Genomic DNA, 12,349 nt, shown 5'->3' on the forward strand with positions numbered 1-12,349 from the left:
CTGGGGAAATTTTCAAAGGCACAAATGGCAGGTTGGCACATCACTCTCATACTTGCTTTAGTGGGAGTTAGTTGCCTCTGAAAACCTCTATTTCCTTTCCCTAGATTATCCCGATCAAGTCACCTATTTTTTCTCTGTTCCTTGGTCTGCAACCACAACAGTGGAAATTCTAACATTTTGTTTCCCTCACCTTTCTCCCAACTTGCCTTATTAACTGTAAGTTTCCTGAGGTTTTACAGTATGTAAAATACCCAGCACCAGTGGATGGGGCACTGATCTCATCTGTAATTCCCTAGTTTCTGTTAGAATACACACATGCAAATAACACTAATTGTAATTGGGAATCTGGAGTTAGCATTCTTATCATATCAACTCCAGGTTATTGTGCAGCACTGTTTTGGTAAAAAGCACCAGATTATCAGCTCAAGCAAATGGGATCCACAGAACAGGTGCAGGACAGCAAGACTGGGTAAATTGGTACCAAGATGACCCATTCATCAAAAATGGGGGATTATTAACCCTCTTCATCTCGGTCCTTGGTTTTTTTTGGTAACTTCACTTTAAGCCAACCTGCTCCATTTAAGTAGACATCCTTTGACCAAAACGTTACATTTTACTGGAACTAAAAGCTAAGTCTTAACAAATGGCCACAAAGGCTTTCAGAAAACAAATCATGAACCTGAGTATTCATTTGCACCACGAGAGTACAAGTACTCATCCACTGTGGTAACAAAACCAGAGCAATCTTACTTATCTTGCAAGACAATTTTTATTTTCAAATGACAAATGTAAATTTCCCAAAAATGTGATACATGGAACCACTTAAAGGGAGTGAATGACAATATACTGAATAAATGTGCGTAACAAGTAAAATCAAGAAAATGTTGATCTGTACTTGTTTATCCAAAAAGTGGAGTGCCCCACAGAATTATTCTAATAAAACTAATAATTATTTTTTCCTACTCTACTGAACTTAAATGCATTGTGACCACGAGTAAAAATAAAAACCAATTCATATTCCATGTGCACTCATTAATTATCTACTGTCCTACCAGGAATTACCATGTTTGCCAAATGAGATGAGGCTAGTGCTCATTATATTCCAGAACACCACCACTGAGCAATGACGTCTTTCAGATACCCACTACTAGTTAAACTAGGCTTTTTATTTTTGTCCTATTGCATAAATTATTTTCTAAGCCATTCATCTTTCTCAATGATCTCTTTATGGCTGTAACCAAGACCCTAAGTTTTGTGGGCTTTTTTTTCCCCCTCAAGTTAACGCAGCTAAAGCCAGCAGCATTACAGTAGGAATTATTTTTTATATAATATATTCATATATATTCATAAGACTAACACATATCTTTACATGCTAGGCACATCCTCCATTTCTTTCTGCATCATTCAGTTTGTATCATCTATGCAATCAGTCCAGTATGCAATGCAAGACAGAATTCCTACAGTAGATGTAAATAATTCAAGAAAGTTTGTGACTCCTCAGGGAGATTTACTCACAGATCACCTGTTTACAGAGTTTAAAGAGATGTCAGAAGAGTTCCAGGATTATTACAGACCAACGATGGGAAAAGTTACAACAAAGTATCCGTATTCTTACAGCGTTGAACCGAAACTGGCTTTGATTTTGGGTACATTAGCAAACTTCAAAAGGATTGGTCTAAATCTGCCAGGGAAGGAATGTTGTTTGATTGCATCATGTACTGGGATGCTGCTGCAGTCGGATCCAGAAAGAATGACGCATCACAGTCTGACATGGCTCTGATAATAGATAAGTAAACCGTAGGATTGCCAAATGAAGAGGTCAAAAAAAATCCCAACAAAAACAAAAGAGCTGATAAAGCAAATTACACCAACAGAATTTGCAGTGCAACATGAACAAAAGAAACCCAAACAAACCCCATTCCTATTACTGATGGGATGCCCCTGTGTCCCACATTGCATCATTGCAAACGGATTCTGCACAGAGTGAGAAAGACACAAGCCCACAGTTCTGCAGTAACATCAGCCCACACAGAATACCACCACTTGCCAACTGAGAAACCTTGACCTGCTGGCCACATGCCTCCATTTCTGTCCTCCTGATCCACTAAATCAGTCACGTCTTAAGGTAGGTTCACAGTCACGGGTGACAAAACCCAAAGCTTTTCTGTTTGCAACAATCATTGTATTTTCCTCCCAAAGGCAAAGCATGCTAAGGACATTTTTTATATGTCCGGAGGCCAACAGCCTGTCACTCTCTTTACGCAGTGTACCACATGTATCTAGGACATAGAAAGGATTATTTAAAACTCTGAAGGAGACATTTATACCCACTACATTTCCAAAATAAGGATGGCACGTTGCTGAAATCACTTATTTAAAACTTTTTCTCAAGTACAGAGTGATAGAATTAGAGTAAAATCATCTAGAAGGGGTTGGAAACACTTTCTCATGAAGTCTTAAACATCACTTCAAGTGACATTAACTTCAGCTACATGTCCCATTGGAGAGCAAGTGTCAGCAAAGTAAATGCATTAGTTAAAGCTTAATAGTAGTTTGGTGTTCAATATCCTGAAATATTTAATATGTTTTTTCCCAAAGTAAACTGTTATTCAGTTTTAATGAAGACATTAACCTGCTTGATTTGTAAGCTCCTGTGGGAAGTCAGTCTAAAACACTGTCACAAGAGGTAGGCAGATGTAACAAGAGCTGTGACAGGAAATCAAGCGCATTTTAAATGTTAAAAAAGCAGCCAGACAATGTCTCAATATGCTCTTGTTTTCTTTTAGTTTTGTTTATTTTTTTGGTAATGCGATTTCTGCCTTTTAAAAGATGCCAATTAAGGCTGGCTATAACGTAGTCTGAAGGTAACTGTGGGTACTGAAGTCTATGTGAGTCCTCACCAACTATTTTGTAAACAAGACGTGGTAGAATACAAACTAAAAAAAAAAAGTTTGGATCAGATTCTGAACTTCAAGACACTTTGCAGTTTCCAGCATTGTAGGATGACAGCTTTAAACTGGAATCCACTGTTAGACTTTTAGTCACAGTTTGAATTTTCTAGATTGACTTTGAATACAGTCTACACTTCATGGGAACAGCCGGTCTTGTGAGTTTTCAGCTTGAAATGATAGTGATATAACAAGATGAGCAAAAATGGTGAGACCCCAAGCAATTAAGGTGGGTGTGTACTCTTCCTGAAATGCATATTGGTGGTTTGACAAGGGAGACAAGCTGGCTGCTTTGTTTCACAGTAGCTGTGTTTAGTTCATGCTGTCAAGCGTGGATTCTGACACTTAACAGTATTAATATTGCTATTTCTATTGATATAATTAGCACTTCTATAAATAATAGCTAAAGCTGCCATAGCTAAGTATATTACTGCAATCAGCACCATCAGGCCCTTCTTCGTTACACACCCTCCTGGAAATACAAGCTGATTGATCTCAACAAGAAGACAGCCAGTGAGCAACTCTGTTGATTCTAGCAGCCCAGCTAAGAGCAGCCACCACCATGTAGAAGACTCTCCTAAACAACTAGTTTGTATGTGTGAGACTAAAGTTTCTCACCAGTCTTGCACCTGCCAACGTTTGAATGCTATTTTCAGCCACATGATAAAAAAGCCCTCACATTGAGTTCAGTGGGTGTTATTCATACACTACAATGGGGGAGAAGTCCTACAAATCGTTTTGGAGACAAACTAGACTCAACACTTAAACTCCACCTAAATAGCACTAAGATTTTATTTATTTACTTGACAGCTATGAAACAGAAAATTTCTTAACAAAACATGTGTTGCTGCTTTTAACAGCACAACAGCAGCACCTGCCATTTCAATCCCTGACTTCATTTACACTTAAAAATACTGAAGAATGACAACTTTTCTAGAGGCCCAAACTTCAGGCACTTTCAATCTGTTTCAAAGAACTTTGCCCTTGTTTCACTGCACTTAAAAGCCATAACTTCTACATGAGTTTTGACAGTGTTCAGTATCTTCCTTGAGGTAGTTATGCTTAATGACTGCAACTTACAGCTTATAGCACCAGTGGGAGAGGGAAGTGTACAGAACTAGTAGTGCTGGTGTTGGAAATAAAGCCTCAGGGTCTCAGAAGATGCAAGCAAAAATACAAGCAGTTAAAAATTCCAGTTTTGGAAACAGTGGGTATTTTCTTCTTTCTTCATCTTCCATAAAGTGATGTGGGTAAACACTGTACAAAGCTTTTCTGAAGGCCAATATTTACAGTGTCTCGAAATAGAAAGTGTTACGTATAAGAAAAGCAGCCTAGATGTCTGACTGGAGTTTGTTACAAAAATGCTTTAAAACTTCTATGTACTTAAGCTTTAGTCAAATGGATGTGCTAAAGGCCGTATGGGAAATTAAGTCATTTGTGTGTACAATTAGTATTGAGCGTGAGACGTGCACATTTTTGAATCCGGTAAGTTCTTACAGAAACATTGCTTGCTAGCTGCAGTACTCAAAAACTTAAAATGGTAAAGAGAAGACTACAATTCCAAAGAAGTTTTGTACTCCTGTACTACTAATACAGCTCACTTTGTATGAGGCCAAAGCACTCACAGAGCACTATGTTTTTCAGTAGTATCAATGCCAAAATCATTCCTGTATAATTCCACTGATGTCACTTCAGTTATTTCAAAGAGGAAATTCATGTCTAAGCCACCTTCTGTTTTCTGATGCAAACCCAGAATAACTACACCAAAGTTTATAAAATTACTGGCATTGGCATTTATTGTCAAACCAAACAGTCAATGGAAAAACTGGCACCTACCATTTGAAATTATTACTTGAGATATTATTTATAACCCTGACAGCAGCATTTCGGAATTCTCCACGTACATACCTTTGCAAATATTTGTGATGACAGCACATGGTATTATTCCCGTTGTACAGATAGGAAACAAAGACTGAGCAATTTTCCCTAAAGTCAAATATGCTATTTGTGGCAGAGCAGAGAGCTTCATGATGCCCAAGTCTTATGCCAGGAACCCAAAACAGTAAACAAGTACTCAGTCTTCAGCATGCTTTCGTGAAAATATAAGAAGCAATAACTGGGTTGGACCCCATATTGGATTAAAAAATTAAGGAAAGAGGAAGGAGTAATTATTTCTTTGAATAAGCAGCTACAAGAACCAGAATCAGAACTTTCCCTTATGAGAAAATTTGATAACAAAGTGTTGTATTTTGGTATTCCTTGAGGTATCTTTCACAAATATCTGGGAAAATGAGAGTAGAATCTGAGATCTACTGATATTGGTAAGCACAAAACAATCTACACCCCAAAATCTTTTTTTTCTGCTCACCCTGATCAGGCCACAAACATGGGACCTCCCGAAGCAACACAGACCTTCCAAAATCACGTCTGGTTGTGAAAAACAATCAATGGCAACTATTTTCTTCTGCTTCAGAAATGCCCAATGATTCATCTCAGTGTATACATGAAAATTAAAGAACTGAATTTTGATTTGCTCTGATACCCAAGATCAAGGGTCAGCATGCCTATGTAAGGGTAAACAAGCAAAGTTTACTAAAAGCTGCCAATTTGAGACACTAATTTTTTTGTTTGTTTGTCAATACTGTAATGATTTGTGCACACTTTCTGCAATAGCTCTTCAGAGAGCTTAAACTGCTGGTAAGATTTCTTGGGCAATTACAGATGAATTCTGCTTACTTAACATTAATCTGGTACTTTGAGCAAATTAAAAATAATTATTTTTCCCCAAAGCATCTTCTACATTAATATCTGCAGTCACTCTGGAATCTTAATGAGCTAAACTCAGTAAGTTCTGTCCATACTTGGCTAGAGGACAGCCTTTTCCTTCAGGATACACATGCGATCATTTGGGAACAGTTTGCAAATCTAAAATTCCACCTCGCTTGAAGGGATTTACAGCCTCACATGACAAACTATACTGAACAATACTGAGGCCCTGTGAAAAATAAACAGAAAGAACACACTTATTTTCTAATACCAAGATGGAAATAGCAAGTCTTGAGGGTCGGCTGGAATTTGACCAAGGTTACCCAGCAAGGATCAAATCCTATTTGTCTTAGGCAGGCAGCCCTGCCGAAATCAAATAAGCCTACAGCACAGATCAGTATACTGAGGCTATGGTTTAACCTCTGCGGCATGCTATAAATCCTGTGCCATAAAATAGGTGCTATGGATTAATTTCTAATCCAAATTACAACTCCTCATTGAAGAACTGAAAACCCAATTCCCCTCACAGATTTCCGTAACAAGGACAGGACCATGCTGAGATTTTTTAAGACTTCACTTATAAAATTTCGAACAAAACATTCTCCAGGATACTCAATTAATGCAGTGACAAATAAATCACACTGTTTGAGGTAACAGAACAAATCATACACTATGACACACCATCTTTTTTTTTTTTTTAATCTGCCTGCATACCTAGTCATTAATTTACCCAATAAATTAATTCCACAAGTGGCTCTCCGAGTCATCAGTTTGAATTATCAAGTTTCTGCTGTATTTCCAAAACAATGCCAGGCATGCATGTGCGTAGGAGGGATGGGACAATGAAGCCAATAGGTGCAGCTGTGGCCTGGGAGGCAGAAGGTCTGTTCAAACTCTGTCACTGACTGCTCTTTGACATTGGGAAGTCATTTCCATGCTGTTTAATTCAGGGTCTTTCTACTACATAATATTTTAACAACAAAGCCACTCCCCAAATGTTCAGAAGGCAGAGACAAGCCTTTATGAACTTTATGAAATCTTATTTTCCTCTGAAAATCAGAAATATGGAGGAGGGGGGAGGGGTGTGTGCAGCCAATCTATTTGGATTTCTTGCCTTTGTATCTTCCTCAAGTGTAAAACAGGAAATAATTCAACTTTCACAAAGCATCTTTATGCAAGTACAGGTGAAAGACCACCTCTGTAAATTCAGATGATTGAATGAGCTAGCTTGTATCTTGTACATCTGGCATTGCTGCCGCACAGGATCTGAATTGTTCTCCTCTTTAGTCTGAATGCTGGCAATCCTGATTTTAAAGCAGGGGGCTTAGGGTTCCATTCCTAATGTTATAACATAGTAAGAGCAACTACAAAATCCTCGGCCAAAAGGATTTTTATTTTATTTTATTTTTGTGCTAACACAACAAACAAGGTACGTTTTAAGACTCATAAACCATTTCATTTTGGAAGACACAAGGCATTCATGTCTTTAACAACTGACTAGGCACAGATTCCACATGCTATCGGAAAGTTTTCTTCTCTTAGAAATGAGGATTTTTTAAAAACACCTACAGATTAAATGATGAGATTTAAAATAATGCTAAAATTTTCTGTAATGTTCTTCCTGCATTACAAATGGACTATTAAATCAGTGAAGTGCCAATCAAATGCTTTTGTACTTTGAAAGAAAGGTTTAAATAACAAAAGCAGTTTTTCAGGCCTCTCTCTCCCTCAGTAGTCAGTGTCACCTATGCACTAATTACAACATATTTACTCGCTTTTCTAGTAAGATCACAATTGAATAGATTTTTCAGAACATGATTTTAAAGAAAAGTTGCAATCAGAGCCTTGTGGATTCTGGTTCTTATTAATCCAGCTTGTCTAAGAAAAATATAATGTTGTGCAGTAAACTTCAAGATATATGAGAGGATTGAATAATAACAGCTCTGGATTCAGTCTCCAGCTTTAAAAATCAACTCGCTGCATGACCTCGGGTGAACCATTAATTAACTAGGGCCAAATCCTCTGTGGACTAAACACAATGGAACTAGCCAGTTTGTACAAGCCAAAGATCTGCCCCAAGTTTCCAGAAGTTTTGAATCAGGCTGGCCAAATACTGGAATTTTCATCCTATGAAAAAATGTTCAGTTCTGTTTCAGGGTAAGAAGTAAAGCTCTCATGTCCTTTGTAGAATAAAAATTCCAAGCAATTCTTTTAAACGGGGGGGGGGGAAGGGGAAAAAACAAAAATAAAAAGGTGGAGGTCTCTCAGGGGAAGATTTTGTTAACCATGCTTTCTCCTTGCAAGCAGAAAGTAGAATTGACAGAAGTCTTCAAGGCAGGTAGCCATGAACCATCACTTTAATTTTCTGGTCAGAAAAATCAAACTTATTTTTTTCCAGCAAAACTGGAATCCGCAGTTTTTCTGCAGAAAACTGCAACTTCAGAAATACCACATTTTCCACTGGGATGGGAAGGATCCTCCCAGTCAGCTCTAATATTGTGTACTCATTGCATCCTGTGAAGACAGCCTAGCTGCTAAAAAAGCTCTTGCCTCTGAGGGTGGTTTGTGTGTGTGTGTGTGTGTGTGTGTGAGAGAGAGAGAGAGAAGGGTAACAATACTTTCGTATCATAGATTTATTTTTGTCTTGAGTTACCCATTCTTTTACAGCACCCCAAGATTCACGCATGCTAAATGATTCTGCATTTCTACCACCTTAGCCCCGTAAATTCCAAAGACATCGTTTCTACATGGAGAGTACCTCCCAGGCATTCAGAACGACCCAGGAAGGCGCTCGGATTTCAGGGCTGTGATACAGTAGCTGTAGACAACAACAGGTTTTATGGCGGTACTTTTCACTCCCAAATAATTACTCTGCTGAGAGAGCCCAGCTACAGGCTTTGCACGTTACTTTGCTTTACTAGGCAGCGAATCTTACTTTGTTAAAATTTCCCATCTGCCGTCCAGCAAAGAGGATGCAGGGCTGACACAGGAGGGTTTTTAACCTGGGAAACACCGACTGACTCCGCTGCAAAGGGAGGCAAAGTCTGGGAACACGGCCGGCGGTTCGGCGGCGCGTTTCCTCTCGTCCAACATACCCATTTTCTTCGATTTACACCCGTGAGCCCCCTCCCTGCCGACGGGGCTAAAGAATCCCGGGAGCGAGTCCCTGCCAGGGGCGATGCCCGGCGCTGGAAGCACAAGGCACGGGGGGGGCTTTTGGAGTCCCGCTCGGGTGGGAGCTGCCAGAGCCTCGGCCGGGAGCAGCGAGGAACAACTTATTTGCTCCACGAGCCTTCGGCCACGGCATAAAAAAAAAAAAAAAAAAGAAGAAGAAGCCGAGCTCTGCGGTGGGGGATGACGAGCAGCTCCCACCCGGCCCCGCATCCCGCAGGGCATCCCGGGCGGCGGCACCCGCACCGCCTCCATCCCGGGGGTCAGGCGGGGTCAGGCTGGAAGGGAACACAGCGGTTCATCGGGTCCAGCATCCCTGCTCGAGCAGGGCCGTCCCGGAGCACAAGGATCCTATGGCACACAGATCTTATGGCACAGGACCGCGTCCGGACGGCTCCGGGATCTCTGTCCCCTCCCCAGCCCTCGCCAACAAACAGGCGCCGCCAACTTTTCCCAGCGCCGCGGCCGGAGGAGGAGGAGGAGGAGAAGGAGGAGGAGGAGGAGAAGGAGGAGGAGGAGCAGCGGCGCGGGGGGATAAACGGGGGGGCGGAATGTCGGTGCCAACTCTCCCTCTCCGGCCGCGCGCCCTCGGGGGAGCGGCCCCACCGGATCCCAAACTTTTTTCGGGACGGTGGAAAAAACTCCGGGCGGCGGCGTATGCGAGCTATCCCCCCCTCCCTCAACACGCGCTGTTCTCCCTCCTGGAGCAGGGTTTCTCTCTCTTTCCCCCTCCCTCTCCTGCGGGACGCGGGAGCCCCTCACCCCCCACCTTCCCCGTCCCCTCACCCGCCCCGCCCCCGTGGGCGTGTCCCGGCGCGGGCCCCGCCCCCGCCCGCGCGCTGACCCCGGAAGCGCCGGTACCTCTCTCATCTTCCCGCGCCCCCCGCGCGCGCCGCCGGCTCGCGGCACTTTCAGAGGCGGCCGCCGCCGCCCCGCGAGGGCCCCTCATTGGCCCCGGGCTCCCCCGTCCCGACGGGCCGCTCCTATTGGCTCCCAGGGCCGCCACTCACGGTCCGGCCCCGCCCCCCCCGCGCCGCCGCCTGGGCCCGCCCCTCTCCTCGCGGCTCGGCGCAAATTCTCTATAGGCGAAGCCGGCCCGCTACGCGCCGCTTCTATTGGAAGGTGTGAACGTCGGTCAAACTGCCGGCGCCTCTGATTGGCCGGATTTTAGAAAGCCAGCGGCCGCCCTCGCCACCCGCGGGCTGTGATTGGCTCCGCGGGGATGTCACTCTCTCCGGCGGCCGGGCGCCGATTGGTCGCCGCCAGGGCGCCCGCCCCGCAGGCAGCAGGTTCGGTTGCACTCCCCCGCGCCCCGCCCCCCCCCGCCCGCTGCGCATTTTCTATTTCCCGCTTTATTTATTTATTTCCCTCCATAAACTTAAATGACCCCTTGGGGGCGGGGCCGGGGCGGGGCCGCGCGGGCGCGAGCGGCCAATGGGAGCGGGGAAGCGGGGCGGAGCCGCGGTGCTCCAGGCCAATGGGAGCGCGGCGGACGGGCCGCACGCGGCCAATGGGGGGGCGTCCCCCGCCCGGAGTGCGCGGGGGGTCCCGGCGGGGGGGATGGGGATGGGAAGGTACAGGTGGTCTGGAGGTTGTCCCGCGGGTGGGAGGAAAGGACACGTATAATCGCTTCCTTTCTCGCAGGCCGGAGCCGCGGGAAAGCGCCCGCCCCGCTGCTCATCCCGGGAAGCAGCGAGGGAAAGGCGTTTTCCCGGGAGTACTCCAGTCCCTGCCATGGCCCTGGGACGCCTCTCCCCGGCACAGGGCGCTGTGGGACCTCTGTGCTTAGGGCTGAGACCCCCTCATACAGAGCCAGCAGGTGTTTGTAGAGCAAAGGCTCATTTGCAAGTGCTGGGTTTGCAGCCGAGTCCGAACCGAGGAGACCACGGGAATTCTCAGCCCCAAGACCCGCTTGTTGGTTGCTGGTTCCTCCGGAAGGGAAGTTGGATGTGTCAGGCTCCATCCTTTCCCATCGAAAAGGCCAAGACCCTCCTCAGTTGTTATACCATTAGTATGTTTATGTTATATTATATTAATATGTTTATAGAGCTTTTCATGGTCCTTAACACCTCTTTGTTTTTCGGGGTGTTTTTGGTTTGCTGTTTTTTTTGGTTCTCCCAAAATTCTCCACCTGACCTACCTTTCTGCTTTCTGAATACTGTTTTTTTTATTTCAGGTCAAATAAAACTCATGCTTTATCCAAATTAATCTCTTGCAGTACTTCCTTTTCCTTCCTGTACACCAGAGTAGTTGACATTTGGTGGCTATCAAGCCTTTGAAGAACCCTGAGCTTCCTATTTCCTTTTTTCCTGATGGACTACTCCTTTGTGATCCAACATAACAGTTCTCCCAGTTCCCTCATCCAATTTAAAGTTATCACCCTTGTGCAAGTTGCCTTCTGCATTCCTAATCACAAGTATTTTTTCTGTCTCTTGGAGCCACACAGGGAAGCACTCCCCTTCCAGATGGTTTCTCCATGTTCCACGTCAAAGTTTGTCACCAGTGTTTTCCCGGAAACATCCCTTGTTGGGGTCCTTCTTGCACAACAGGGTGTCCCATTGCCATGCGCTTGGCTGATTCTACTGGCTAATTGCACAAAGCTCCTCTGTCTCATGAGCTGGGTTTTGTAGGAGGTCCTCACCAGGACAGTGCCCAGCTTCTTTCCTCTCATCATGCCCAGGGGCTTCTCTCAAAGCAGCACTTCTGTATCACACTCAGCTTCAGAAAAGGGGTGTAGGAAACAAGGCCATCTCTCTTCCTCCCCCTAATACCTCCTTGAACAAGGCATTACCTTTGTATTTGTATTCCAGTCGTGGGTTACCCCACTACCCCTCTGTTGCTCCAATTAGCAGATACTCTTTATTTTTTAGTCTATGTAGCCCTTTGTGTTTTGGAGGAATTTTTGGTTTTGGTGGGTTTTTTAATATAATGGCAGTAAGTAAATGACAATTGATAGTAAAAGGAGGTAAGGACCCTCATAAGACTCAGCTCAGCATTGTAGTGAAGCACTTGGATTTTAAGCATGAGTGTAACCTGACTGCACAGCTGCTTCAATGTAAGCATATGCTGAGGTTCTGTGCCGAATCAAAGCTTTAATTTCCTTCTCATTTCTTGTGGCCTGTTCTGCATTTTTAAGCTGAGACAGAGTGTGAAATAAAATACTTAGAAAAATAATTTCTCTAGGGCATATTCTGTTTGATAATGTCATACCTGGAACTTCATCTGGGCTGTCAAAACAATGGCGCATGACAGTAAAACTGCGCACACCTCTATACATAAATCTTTCACAGCCTGTAACTAAGTATCGAGAATGAGTTGAAGGCTCTTCTAGCTGAGTTAGAGAGCAGGTACCTCCCAGCTAGTAACTCCAGGTAACAACAGGTAGAAGCGGCAATGAATAAATATATGGATGGACATTTATGAGGCACACTGTGAAAGGACAGGGGATTTTAAAGAGATGCAGA

General features: G+C 43.9%; 1 protein-coding gene across 2 annotated transcripts in view; it reads right to left on the reverse strand.

The window, feature by feature from the left end:
- Nucleotides 1–9,791, reverse strand: part of ZBTB20 (zinc finger and BTB domain containing 20) — a 503,503-nt gene extending 493,712 nt beyond the window's left edge. The window contains exon 1 of one of the 2 annotated variants that reach the window (XM_027681156.1): nt 9,747–9,791. The gene's annotated coding sequence lies outside the window, so the exon portion shown is untranslated. Of the gene's footprint in view, nt 1–1,515; nt 1,590–9,746 lie in introns of those variants that run through there. The other variant, XM_027681153.1, reaches the window with a different exon arrangement.
- Between the last annotated feature and the right edge of the window lie 2,558 nt (nt 9,792–12,349).

This window comes from Neopelma chrysocephalum, unplaced genomic scaffold (genome assembly GCF_003984885.1).
Source record: "Neopelma chrysocephalum unplaced genomic scaffold, ASM398488v2 Primary Assembly neopelma1_60, whole genome shotgun sequence".
Taxonomy (NCBI): domain Eukaryota; kingdom Metazoa; phylum Chordata; class Aves; order Passeriformes; family Pipridae; genus Neopelma; species Neopelma chrysocephalum.